At 44.5% G+C, this 12,639-nt stretch overlaps 1 protein-coding gene across 9 annotated transcripts in view; it reads right to left on the bottom strand.

Annotated features, from left to right (window-relative positions):
• MARCHF7 (membrane associated ring-CH-type finger 7) overlaps nt 1–11,125 on the bottom strand; it is a 41,887-nt gene extending 30,762 nt beyond the window's left edge. For 4 of the 9 annotated variants that reach the window (XM_029071811.2, XM_029071813.2, XM_039913174.1 and 1 more), the window contains exons 1-2: nt 10,978–11,124; nt 60–139 (exon numbers count right to left, since the gene is read on the bottom strand). The gene's annotated coding sequence lies outside the window, so the exon portion shown is untranslated. Of the gene's footprint in view, nt 1–59; nt 140–10,947 lie in introns of all 9 variants that reach the window. The other 5 variants (XM_029071808.2, XM_029071815.2, XM_029071818.2 and 2 more) reach the window with 4 other exon arrangements.
• Nucleotides 11,126–12,639: the final 1,514 nt, after the last annotated feature.

The raw sequence follows: 12,639 nt of genomic DNA, 5'->3' as shown, positions 1-12,639 counted from the left end.
GAAGTGGGTGGACATTTTAGCCACAACCTATATTTTAACAAAACAATTTAAGTGCCTACCTCAAATGTTTTGTCATCCACAGCTATCTTAAATCTGTGTAGATTAATGGAACCACAATACAATGACTATCTCTGAACTCCTGGAAAAAAAAGGGGAAATTTCTTTGTAACACATTTAAGGAACCAACTCTCTTTTAGAAAAATGGGAAAGGATACTTTTAATCACGCTTCCCTGAATTCCCCACATTAAATTAATGTTCACAAGAAGTCCATTTTATATTTCAGTAAAACAGCACAATAAGCAAATTAAATATTACACACCCATTTAGACAAGCTTTGACAAGAATAGAAATATTTTGGCATATTCATGGGAAATTATTTTACAACATTAATGATCAGTTAAATTCTATTTGCACAGTGGAATAATGGAGAAAAGTTTTTGTTTGGAAGTTTTGAGCTTTTTTTTAAACACACATTTAAGAAACATGAAAATGACTATTCTCTAATTCATGGAAATACTCAAGTATATAATGGTGTAGAACTTCTACAGTCATTTACACTTTTAGATTTAGAAAGTCTGGTTTACATATTTCAATTGAGGAGATGCAGATCCAGCTAATTCCTCCTGAATGTTCTTCCTTTAAAAAAAACTCAATTTTTTTTCCCCAAAATTCCTCTTGAACGTAAACTTTTTGGTTGCTCAGGAATTATAAATGGAGAATAACTAATGAATACAGGTCAAGGGTGAAATCAGTAGCCAGTGGTGACCACCCCAATGACCTCAAGTCAAAGACATGTATAAACTTTCTGTTCTTTTTTTCTTAAAGTTTTTATCAGAACTCTCCCCCGTTTCTTCACAATCTTTCTGAAATATGATCAAAACTATACCAACTCTAGATCAAAATCTACACATCGGGTAAGATTTAAAGAGCACCTCAGAGCTGGAGCTTAGGTCGGCGGGGGTATAGAGAGTTACTCAAGGTGAGCATGATACTTAGCTACAGTGGGTTGAAAGAGTTCAGGACTACCCAATACTGGAAACAAGAGGTGGACCAATATGGGCCTGAAAAATACCTGGCAAAAAGCAGTGTTTTGCAGGTCACACTATTACCGGGCAACTTTGAATTTATTTTTTTCAAAATTAAAAAGAAACCCATGAAATTTATTGTCTGCATATTCACTTGTATTAACCTACGTCCCATAAGTAGATTAGTTGCTTTGGGATGGTGCTGACTGACAGGAAAGGTATCCCAGAGGGGAGAAAGCTGGAATTAAGTTTGAGTAAAGGCTCAGGGATCAAAGTGGGAAAGCCACACATGGTAAGTGACAAACTTTGCTTTACTGGACAACTTATTAGTGGCCAATAAGGGTAAGACCCAATGGAGTCAAAGGAGTTTTCACATGAATATCTCCAGGCAAAGTACATTCACAATAATATTTATAATGTTCATTTTTCTATAAAAACCTTCGGTCCATGTTTCCCAACTCCTCAAGAACCTCCAGTAGTTGCCCATCCACCTCTGCATCAAACAAAAACTCCTCACCATTGGCTTGAAAGTACTTAATCATCTTGCCCCCTCCTACTTCACCTCGCTGCTCTTACTATTACTCAGTCAGCACACTTTGCCCCTCTAATGCCCAATGACTCACCATACCTTGATCTCATCTATTTTGCTGCTGACTTATTGCTCATATCCTGCCCATGGCCTGGAAGGCCCTCCCTCTTCATATCCGACACTTACTCTCCCAACCTTCAAAGCCTTATTTAAGGCACATCTCCTCCAAGAGGCCTTCCCTGACTAAGCCTTCATTTCCTCTTCACCCACTCCCTTCTGCATCACTCTGATTTGCTCCCTTTATTCACCTCTCCCTCAGCCCCACGGCACTTACGTACATATTTTTGATTTATTTATATTACTGTCTCCCCCTCTAGACTGTAACCAAGTTGTGGGCAGAGAATGTTTACTAACTCTGTTTACTGGTATATTGTACTCTTCAAAGCACTTAGAACAATGCTCTGCACATAGTAAGTGCTCAATAAAAATGACTGACTGATAATATGAATAATTTTTATTTTGATGGAGTATACAGTGCTTCAATGTTGGGATTCTGAGGGCGGAGAAGGAAGGCATATTTTGAAGCAGTGTGGCAGACAAGCTGTGGGGAATAGGGGAAATTGCTCAGGACTAGTTGCCAGGAGACCTGTATCCTCCCTCTACTACTTGCCTGTTTCGTGACCTCGAGCAAGTCACTTCACTTCTTTGTACCTCAGTTTCCTCACCTGGAAAATGGGGTTTCCATTCTTATTCCCTCTCTCCCTTAGACTGTGAAGTCCCTGCAGGGGGCCAGGACTGTGTCTGATCTAATTGTATCTACCCTGGCGCTGAATGCTTGGTAAAAGCAGGTGATTAACAAATACCACTATTATTATTCTTTTGGAGTTCTTTCAGAGTGCATGTGTTAAGGGCACAGTTCAAATTAGAGTTGCAAAATAGACTGAAAGCTCAGGATAGCATTAAAAGTTTCTAAGGACTGCGATCATGTCTGGAGCTCAGCTTCACGGGGGTGAAAATATGGAAGGCCAGGGCTGCCTAAAGAGAAAAGCGGAAGGCAAGATGGAAGCCAAGCACCAGAAACCTTTGCAGTGCCATTTCTGTGAGGGAATGGGACATGCCTATGTCCCAAATCCTGGGTTCCACGATGTTTGTCATTGAGTGTGCTGCTCTGACACCTCCAGGGCTACTGCTCATCACTAGTCCCCAAACCCCTCCTGGGTTTCCGCCGCCTGAGCAGTAGCACTGGTGAGCGGAATGGCTTGGAGCACAGCATGGGGATGGTTGGCCAGGAAAGCGGGTGAAATCCAGGAGGTGAGGAAGCCTGGCATTCATGCACAAAGGCACCGACTGCTTCTCTTTCCAACACTCACAATAGGTGTTACAGGAGTTAGGGCTACAGGGACCAGGACAGGAGAAAACAGTTGGCAATAGAGTCAGAAATCGAACATGATTTTTCAGGAGGAAGCAGCCATAGTTCAATTCCTCTTCTTCTTAGCATGGGCATGTTCCAATTTGGCCAGGTGAACATTCAGGTCAGCAGTCCACAACTCTTAGCAAGCAGCATAGCTCCTCCCTGCAGGACTAAATCAACTTCCATGACCACACTTTGCAAGGGCTTGACCTGGGATGGAGCAGTTTTAAGGCAAAATGACTTTTGTGGCTTCCGCCCAATTGCAACCAATGGACTACGTCCATTTACTTTGGATCTCAAGAACTGAAAAAAGGGCACCCTTTTCCCTGAAACCCTGCAACTTAAAGAGTGGAAATAAAATAGAGCAGCAGTGTAGCCTAATGGAAAGAGTCCAGGCCTGGGAGCAGAGGACCTGGGTTTGAATCCTAGCTCCACCATGTACCTGCTGTGGGACCTAGGGCAAGTCACTTAACTTCTTTGTACCCCAATTCCCTCATCTGCAAAATATGGATTCGATATTTGTTCTCTCTCCTACGTAAACTGTGAAACCCATGTGGAACCTACCCAGCACTTACGTAGACTGCTTGGCACATAGTAAGTACTTAAATACCACAATTATTATTACTGTTATAAAACAGAACAACATTGAAGCCCATCCCTGCCTACACACAGCAAGTGTTCTCCCAAATTACCCACAACTCAATCAATGGTATTTGAGCGCTTATCCTGTGCAGTCACTGTACTAAGCATTTGGCTCAATAAAATCATTCAAAATGAAAAGCTCTGTAGTATGTGAATTTGCATTAAATACACAATTTGATTTGTAGATAATCCAATCTTAATGTCAGCTAGACTTTTACAGCTAAAGAGGGCAGATTAATAACCTTTAAATACCTAGGTTATATTGCAATGTCACCCTTCCGTAAAGAGAAAAAACCAATAACTACAGGAATCAGTAATCATTTAAATTCAGTTGTTCCACCCAAAAGCAGAGGCAGGGTATGGTCCTACCAACTCACTTTCTGAGACGGAAGGAGGAAGCATTTCAACTCACCAGTGTTCACCCACTTATAGCCATCTCTAAGGCCACACCAGAATGAAGATTAAAAAACCAACCCTTGGCTTCTGACTCATCTCTAGAGAAGGGGGAAGAGAAAGAATCCCTCCCACTTCACTCTTGGCCAACAATTCTAAAAGGTAATGAAGTAAAGGGCCCCCAACTTTCATCCCAGTTCCAGACCAGTCTTCTTTTTTTCATGGTATTTGTTAAGCACTTACTATGGGCCAGGCACTGTATTAAGCACGGGAATAGATAGAAGGGAATCAGAGTGGACACAGTCCATGTCCCACATGGGGTTTACAGTCTTGATCCCCATTTTACAGATAAGGTAACAGACACAGAGAAATGAAATGACTTGCCTAAGGTCACACATCAGATAAGTGGTGCAGCTGGGATTAGAACTGACTCCCGCCTAGGCCCATGTTGTTTCTCAAATTCAAACAAGTCAGAATTATGCAGTGTACATAGGTTCTTTGCCTTTCCTAGCAAGGAATGGAATCAACATTTGAAACGGGGACACTTGGCATGCTTCACCAAACCTCTTGTACTAGTTTCAAGGAACCGCAATTAGGTAGCACCAGAAGAGGATTCACGGTTTGGGGGCTTCTGACCTAAAATTAGACCTCACTGTTGTAGGCTAGGAGAAAAAAACATTTTAAGTCCACTTTGAGAATTTCTCAAACAGCATTAAGATCCATAAAAAGCTTAGTCAGCATAGAACATTTGCATTGCTTCCACCTCCTCCCCTTCTGCTCTCTGGTATCTCCTAAGAGAGCACCGAGTGCTGCCCTGTATATAAATATATGGACACAAAATAAAATGGGAACACAAAGGGCAAGTGAAATCTGTTACATTTCTGGGGAGCCTGCCGCCTGAGTTCGTTGAGGTCATGGGTGCGTAGGCTGAAGTTCACTTTCAAGCCTGAGATGTATATATGTTCTTGATATATTTGGATATACGTAGATATGTATCATTAAACTATAACATGTTTTCACACATGACTGCATGACTAAACAATTCTGATTGCGTGATTAAATGAACAATTCTTCATGCTTTCAGCTTCCTCATTTTTTTTTTCAGAGGCAGCTCGCTTAAATGCGGAAACTGAAAAAAGAGGCTGTTACTATTTTTAGGGAAATTACCTAATAAGTGGATGCTTATGGTGGGCTTCTATGCGACACTTATTAGCACCTTCACCACAGGAAGAGAAACTCACTGTTAACTCTGGTATGGGTTGAGTGGGGGAAGGGATTAAAAAAACCAGTACTTTCATGAAATTTTAATTCTCTGAAGGAGGCTTTGCTCAGTCAGTACGTACACCTGGACAGATAACTAGTTCTCCCAGTGCAAGATTTCCATATTTGGTTTTCCTTTCCTATTCATTCACTCATCTCAAAACTCCTCCAATTCTGTCAAAAGAGGTTCTACACTCATCAGTCTCAGGATGGAAAATTACATGTTTAAGTGGCAGGGTGGGCCTACTTTAATATAAGAAGCCTCATGTGGACATTTTAGTCACACATTTCATCCCAATGAACAGTTTTATGTCTAGAAGGGGAATTAGTTCAGAAGTATTAATGTGAAAAATTCTTTATTCAGTCATGAAAATAAACCAAGCTTCCTAAAATTTATGATTCTGGACTGTAGTGTCAATTGAAGTATCTACTGTTATAGTGTACTCTCCAAAGTGCTTAGTACAGTGTCCTGCACACAGCAAGTACTCACATACCACTGACTGATTACACTAGGATATTTAAAATTTCTTCAGTTGCAAAAATAACTGTACTTCCATCTTGTCTATCTCACTGACGACCCTTTACCCACATTCTTCCTCTGGCCTTTAATTCCTGACCCCCTTTGCATTCATTCATTCATTCACTCATATTTATCAAGCACTTACTGTGTGCAGACCACTGTACTAGCGCTTGGAAAGTACAATTCGGCAACAGAGGGAGACAATCCCTACCCAACAACAGGCTCACAGTCTAGAATGGGCTCTCAGTCTATAGCCAACTGACCACCACTCTCTCACTTTCCAAACCCTCCTAAACTAACTTATCTCCTCCAAGAGATCTTCCACAACTAAACCTTCAATTCCCCTACACTGTGTCCCATATGCATTTGGATCAGCACTCTTTGATATTCATCCCTAACCTCATTCCCAGGGCACTTAGGTACTCCACATGTCCAAATACATCCACAATTTATTTAAATGCCCATCTTTTTCTCTATACTGTAAACCCCTTGTGGGCCGGGAAGGTGACTACCAACTCTTACACCACCCACTAGAACAGCACTATTCACACAGTAACGGCTCAGTGCCACTGACTGAATAAAAACATTGTTGAGGCCAAGTCATCAGAAGCCTACTCCTGTCTAAAATGTGATCAATGAAACCTTTTTTCAGGGGATGAAGAGGAAAAAGGAGAATGAGGGAAATGGAAGAGAGTGGAAATTGAAATTTGCTTCCTTCCCAAGTTATCTGACAAAATTAGGTCTATGCCAGGAAGCACTTCTGAAACCAGCTGTTCAACCTACCAGGTGACTCTTTACAGGCATGCAAGAATGCATAACAAGCAAGGGGTGGGGGAAGCCACACTTTTTTTTTTTATGTCCGGTCACGTCAGAGTGGTGAGGAATCTGGTTTGAATACCACAGAATATTAAGGTACAGCTATTAATTGTTCAGAATCTGTTACATTTGAGGGGTATCGAGGCACCCCATTGTTTCGTTCTTCCTTCGGCTACCCATCTCTTTGGCCAGTTTGCTGCCTCCTGCATACCACCAGAAGTTACTAGACAAGGATTGAATGGACTAATTTTCTGTGGAGAAAATTTTGATAATAATTATTGAAGTATTTGGTAAATGCTATGTGCCAAGAACTGTACTAAGAGCTGGGGTGGATACAAGCAAATCAGTTGGATACGGTCCCTGGCCCATGATGAAGATAGCAATTATCTGTGACTTCATTTATTCTAGCTCTTCTAGGCCACCATTTCCAGAGAAATGGCTTTATATACGTAACAGGATCCAAATACAAACTTGCCACCCTTGAGACTTGCCTAGAGATGGGTTTTTGGAAATTATCCCAGAGAAAGAGGTGATAATTTACACATCATTTTCAAAAGGCTTTTGGTTAATGAAAACCACCTAAAAAATGATCGCTAAAATATCATTCACTACAAGTCTGAAAAGAGCACTGAATACAGTCAAATATTTTTATACTTTTGAAACCTTAAATTTTTCCAAAGTCATCTGACAAAGGAAAAAAAATAACTGACATGTTCATATTTAACTGGTCAATTTGACGGTCTTAACACGATGGGTTTTTAAAAGTTAGTTTTTTATTTAAACTGTTTAATTTTAGATTGTTTAAGCACATTCAACCCTTGCCCTCCTTTTTGCTTCTAGGCAGACTGGTGGATGGAGGTCTAAGGGCAATGTCAGGGAATGACTCCAAACAAAGCCCATAAAAACACAAACAACAATAGGAAATTTTTTAAGCTTTACTACTCCATTCATCTTTATTAGGTACATTCAAGATGTCACTGTATACAATGAGAACCAGCAATAAAATCACATCAGATGTCCAGAGTTATTCTGGAGCACCAATCTTTGGCCCCCAAGTCTGCAGCACTTGGCAAATGCTATCACTTAGTATTTAGGAAAAATAATACTTATGGTATTTGTTGAGCGCTTACTATGTGCAAATCACTGTACTAAGCACTGGGGTAGATAGAAGGTAATCAGGTTGGATGCAGTCCTTGTCCCCCATGGGGCTCACAGTCTCAATTGCCATTTTACAGTTGAGGGAACCAAGGCCCAGGGAAGTGACTTGTCCAAGGTCACACAGCAAAGAAACATTACACTTTTCATTCTTTTCTGTTTACAGTTTCTTTTGTTTTCTGTCTCCCCCCCGTTTAGACTGTGAACCCGTTTTGGGGCAGGGACTGTCTCTATCTGTTGCCAAATTGTACATTCCAAGCGCTTAGTCCAGTCGGTGCTCAATAAATGCGAATGAATGAATGATGATGGCATTTGTTAAGCGCTTACTCTGTGCCAAACACTGTTCTACTATTCATTCAATAGTATTTACTGAGCGCTTACTATGTGCAGAGCACTGAACTAAGCGCTTGGAATGTACAATTCGGCAACAGATAGAAACCATCCCTGCCCAGAAACCTAACCTTCCTACGGTGGTTTATTAGCAGGAGATGGCCCAGCCGGCCCTATAAAAGGACCTACTCCCTCTTCAACACGTTTCAAATGAACTTCAGCAAAAAGAAGAAAGGTGGCAAAGCATCCAAAGCAGGTCACCTAAAAGGGCCCCTTTCATTCATTCAATAGCATTTATTGAGCGCTCACTATGTGCAGAACACTGGACTAAGCACTTGGAATGGACAATTCGGCAACAGACAGCAACCATCCCTGCCCAATGACGGGCTCCCAGTCTAATCGGGGGAAACAGATGGACAAAAACAAGACTGTGAGCCTCACGTGGGACAACCTGATTACCCTGTATCTATCCCAGCACTTAGAACAGTGCTCTGCACATTGTAAGCGCTTTAACAAATACTTTAAAAAAAAAAAAGTGACTTCACTTCCCTGTGCCTCAGTTCCCTCATCTGTCAAAGGGGGATGAAGACTGGGAGCCCCAAGTGGCACAACCTCATTCATTCATTCATTCAATTGTATTTATTGAGCGCTTACTATGTGCAGAGCACTGGCCTAAGTGCTTGGAAAAAAATTACTTCATTTCCCCGGGCCTCAGTTCCCTCATCTGTCAAAGGGGGATGAAGACTGAGAGGCCCAAGTGGGACAACCTGATTCATTCATTCAATAGTATTCATTGAGCGCTTACTATGTAAGAAGCAGCGTGGCTCAGTGGAAAGAGCATGGGCTTTGGAGTCAGAGGTCAGGAGTTCGAATCCCAGCTCTGCCACTTGTCAGCTGTGTGGGCAAGTCACTTCACTTCTCGGTGCCTCAGTTACCTCATCTGTCAAATGGGGATTAGGACTGTGAGCCCCACGTGGGACAACCTGATTCCCCTGGGTCTACCCCAGCACTTAGGACGGTGCTCTGCACATACTAAGCACTTAAATACCAACATTATTATTATTAGGTGCAGAGCACTGGCCTAAGCGCTTGGAATAGACGATTGAGCAACAGATAGAGACCATCCCTGCCCAGTGACGGGCTCCCAGTCTAACCAGGATAGACGGACGGGCAAAAACAAGACAACATCATCACCATAAACAGAATCAAGGGGACGGACACCTCATTAATATAATAAACGGGGCAATAAAAATATAGACAAATGAGCACAGCGCTGAGGGGAGGGGGAAGAGCAGAGGGAAAGGGGGTTTAGCTGAGGGGAGGTGAAGGGGGGGCAGAGAGGGAGCAGAGGGAAAGGGAGAAGCTCAGTCTGGGAAGGCCTTTTGGAGGAGGTGAGCTTTCCCCGCGCTACACATTGTGCTCGACAGGACTGAAGAAAGTAAAGGTCCTGGGGATCTGCCCCAGGAAGTGCTGGCCGCGAAGCCTGACGGAAAGCTCATTCATTCATTCAAAAGTATTTATTGAGCGCTTACTAATCATTCATTCATTCAATAGTATTTATTGAGGACTTACTATTCATTCGTTCAATAGTATTTATTGAGCGCTTACTATTCATTCATTCAATAGTAGTTATTGAGCGCTTACTAATCATTCATTCAATAGTATTTATTGAGCGCTTACTATTCATTCATTCAATAGTAGTTATTGAGCGCTTACTATTCATTCAATAGTAGTTATTGAGCGCTTACTAATCATTCATTCAATAGTAGTTATTGAGCGCTTACTAATCATTCAATAGTATTTATTGAGCGCTTACTAATCATTCATTCAATAGTATTTTTTGAGCCCTTACTATTCATTCATTCAATAGTATTTTTTGAGCCCTTACTATTCATTCATTCAATAGTATTTTTTGAGCCCTTACTATTCATTCATTCAATAGTATTTATTGAGCGCTTACTAATCCTGCATTCAATAGTATTTATTGAGCGCTTACTAATCCTACATTCAATAGTATTTATTGAGCGCTTACTAATCCTGCATTCAATAGTATTTATGGAGCGCTTACTAATCATTCATTCAATACTATTTATTGAGCGCCTACTATGTGCAGAGCCCTGGACTAAGCGCTGGGAATGGACAAATCGGCAACAGATAGAGACAGTCCCTGCCTGCCCTGTGACGGGTTTACAGTCTAATCGGGGAAGGCAGACAAAAACAATGGCAATAAATAGAATCGAGGGGGTGGACATCTCATTAAAACAATAGCAATAGATAGAATCAAGGGGATGAACATCTCATTAAAACAATAGCAACAGACAGAATCAAGGGGATGGACATCTCATTAAGACAACAGCAACAAATAGAATCAAGGGGATGGACATCTCGTTAACGAAATAAAGAGGTTAATAGAAATATATACAGACGAGGGGACGAGCACAGTGCGGAGGGGAAAGGAGAGGGGGAGGAGCAGAGGGAAAGGGGGGGAAGAGGGGGCAGAGAGGGAGCAGGGGAAGCTCAGCCTGGAAAGGCCTCTTGGAGGGGGTGAGCTCTCAGGGGGGAAAGTCCGGGGAGGGGGACGGACACGACGCCGACCGCCACCAGATCCACGCGACTCCAGTCCCAAGGCCCGACCCTCGACGCCCCCGGCGCCATCGACGACGAGGCAGGTCCTTGAGCCCCCGACATGGGCGCGGCGACGGCCTCCCCACCCCGGCCAGGCTTTCCGCCCCAGCTCGCGTCCGTTTCTGCCCCCTTCCTTCCTTCTTTCCCTCCCCACAAATGCGTCCTAGGCCCCTCCGACGGTCCTGCCCAAAGGGGCTCGTCTGGTCCTCCCCGCTCCCCCTGGGGCGGGCCCTCCCTCACCCCTCCGACCGCCGGGCCCGGCTCCTTCACCTCACCACCGGCCCTGCTCGGGGAAACGGGCGAGGCCGCCGCGTCGCCGCCGCCTCCGTCGTCGTCTCCGGCCTCCCTCAGCTGGTCCCGCCCCGGCCACAATGGCGCCCGCCCCGCTCCTCGGGCTCCAAGGCGGGGCGAGCGGCCACATCCGGCCGTCACGCGCCCTCCCTCCCCCCTCAGCAGCCCTCCCTCAACCTCTCGCGAGAGCTTGCCCGCCCTCCCTCAACCTCTCGCGAGAACTTGCCCGCCTTCCCTCCCTCTTAGGCGGCCCTCCTTCAACTTCTCGCGAGAACTTGCTCCCCCCTCGCCCCCCCCCGGCGGGGGGGGTTGTCTGGCGGCGCTCGAGCCTCCTGAGGAGAGGGGAGGAGGCGGCGGAAGAGGGAGGGACGGGCGCTGTGGTAAGAAACAGCGGCCCATTGCTATTAGTAATAATAATCATCGCTATTAGTAATAATCATCATCATCATCAATGTATTTGTTAAGCGCTTACTATGTGCAAAGCACTCTTCTAAGCTCTGGGGGAGATCCAGGGTCAACAGGGGGGTCCCACGCGAGGCTCCCAGTCTTGGGAGAAGCAGCGTGGCTCAGTGGGCAAGAGCCCGGGCTTTGGAGTCAGAGATCATGAGTTCGAATCCCGGCTCGGCCACCTGTCAGCTGGGTGACTGTGGGCAAGTCACTTCACTTCTCGACGCCTCAGTTCCCTCATCTGTCAAATGGGGATGAAGACTGGGAGCCCCACGTGGGACAACCTGATTCCCCTGTGTCTCCCCCAGCGCTTAGAACAGTGCTGTGCACAGAGTAAGCGCTTAACAAATACCAACATTATTATTATTATTATTAAAATGGAGAAGCAGCGTGGCTCAGTGGAAAGAGCCCGGGCTTTGGAGTCAGGGCTCATGAGTTCGAATCCCAGCTCTGCCACTTGTCGGCTGGGTGACTGTGGGCAAGTCACTTCACTTCTCTGTGCCTCAGTTCCCTCATCTGTAAAATGGGGATTAAGACTGGGAGCCCCACGTGGGACAACCTGATTCCCCTATGTCTACTCCAGCGCTTAGAACAGTGCTTGGCACATAGTAAGCGCTTAACAAATACCAACATTATTATTATAAGAGCCCGGGCTTTGGAGTCAGAGGTCATGAGTTCGAATCCCGACTTGGCCACTTGTCACTGGGTGACTGTGGGCAAGTCACTTCAGTTCTCGGTGCCTCAGTTCCCTCATCTGTAAAATGGGGATGAAGACTGGGAGCCCCACGTGGGACAACCTGATTCCCCTGAATGTACCCCAGCGCTTAGAACAGTGCTGTGCACATAGTAAGCGCTTAACAAATACCAACATTATTATCATTATTATTATTAAAATGGAGAAGCAGCGTGGCTCAGTGGAAAGAGCACGGGCTTTGGAGTCAGAGGTCATGGGTTCGAATCCCGGCTCGGCCACCTGTCAGCTGGGTGACTGTGGGCAAGTCACTTCACTTCTCTGTGCCTCAGTTCCCTCATCTGTAAAATGGGGATTAAGACTGTGAGCCCCACATGGGACAACCTGATTCCCCTGTGTCTACCCCAGTGCTTAGAACAGTGCTTGGCACATAGTAAGCGCTTAACAAATACCAACAACATAAAATGGGGGTGAAGACTGGGAGCCCCACGTGGGACCACCTG

Source organism: Ornithorhynchus anatinus, chromosome 9 (assembly GCF_004115215.2).
Source record: "Ornithorhynchus anatinus isolate Pmale09 chromosome 9, mOrnAna1.pri.v4, whole genome shotgun sequence".
Taxonomy (NCBI): Eukaryota; Metazoa; Chordata; class Mammalia; order Monotremata; family Ornithorhynchidae; genus Ornithorhynchus; species Ornithorhynchus anatinus.
This window is presented reverse-complemented; position numbering and strand designations above follow the sequence as displayed.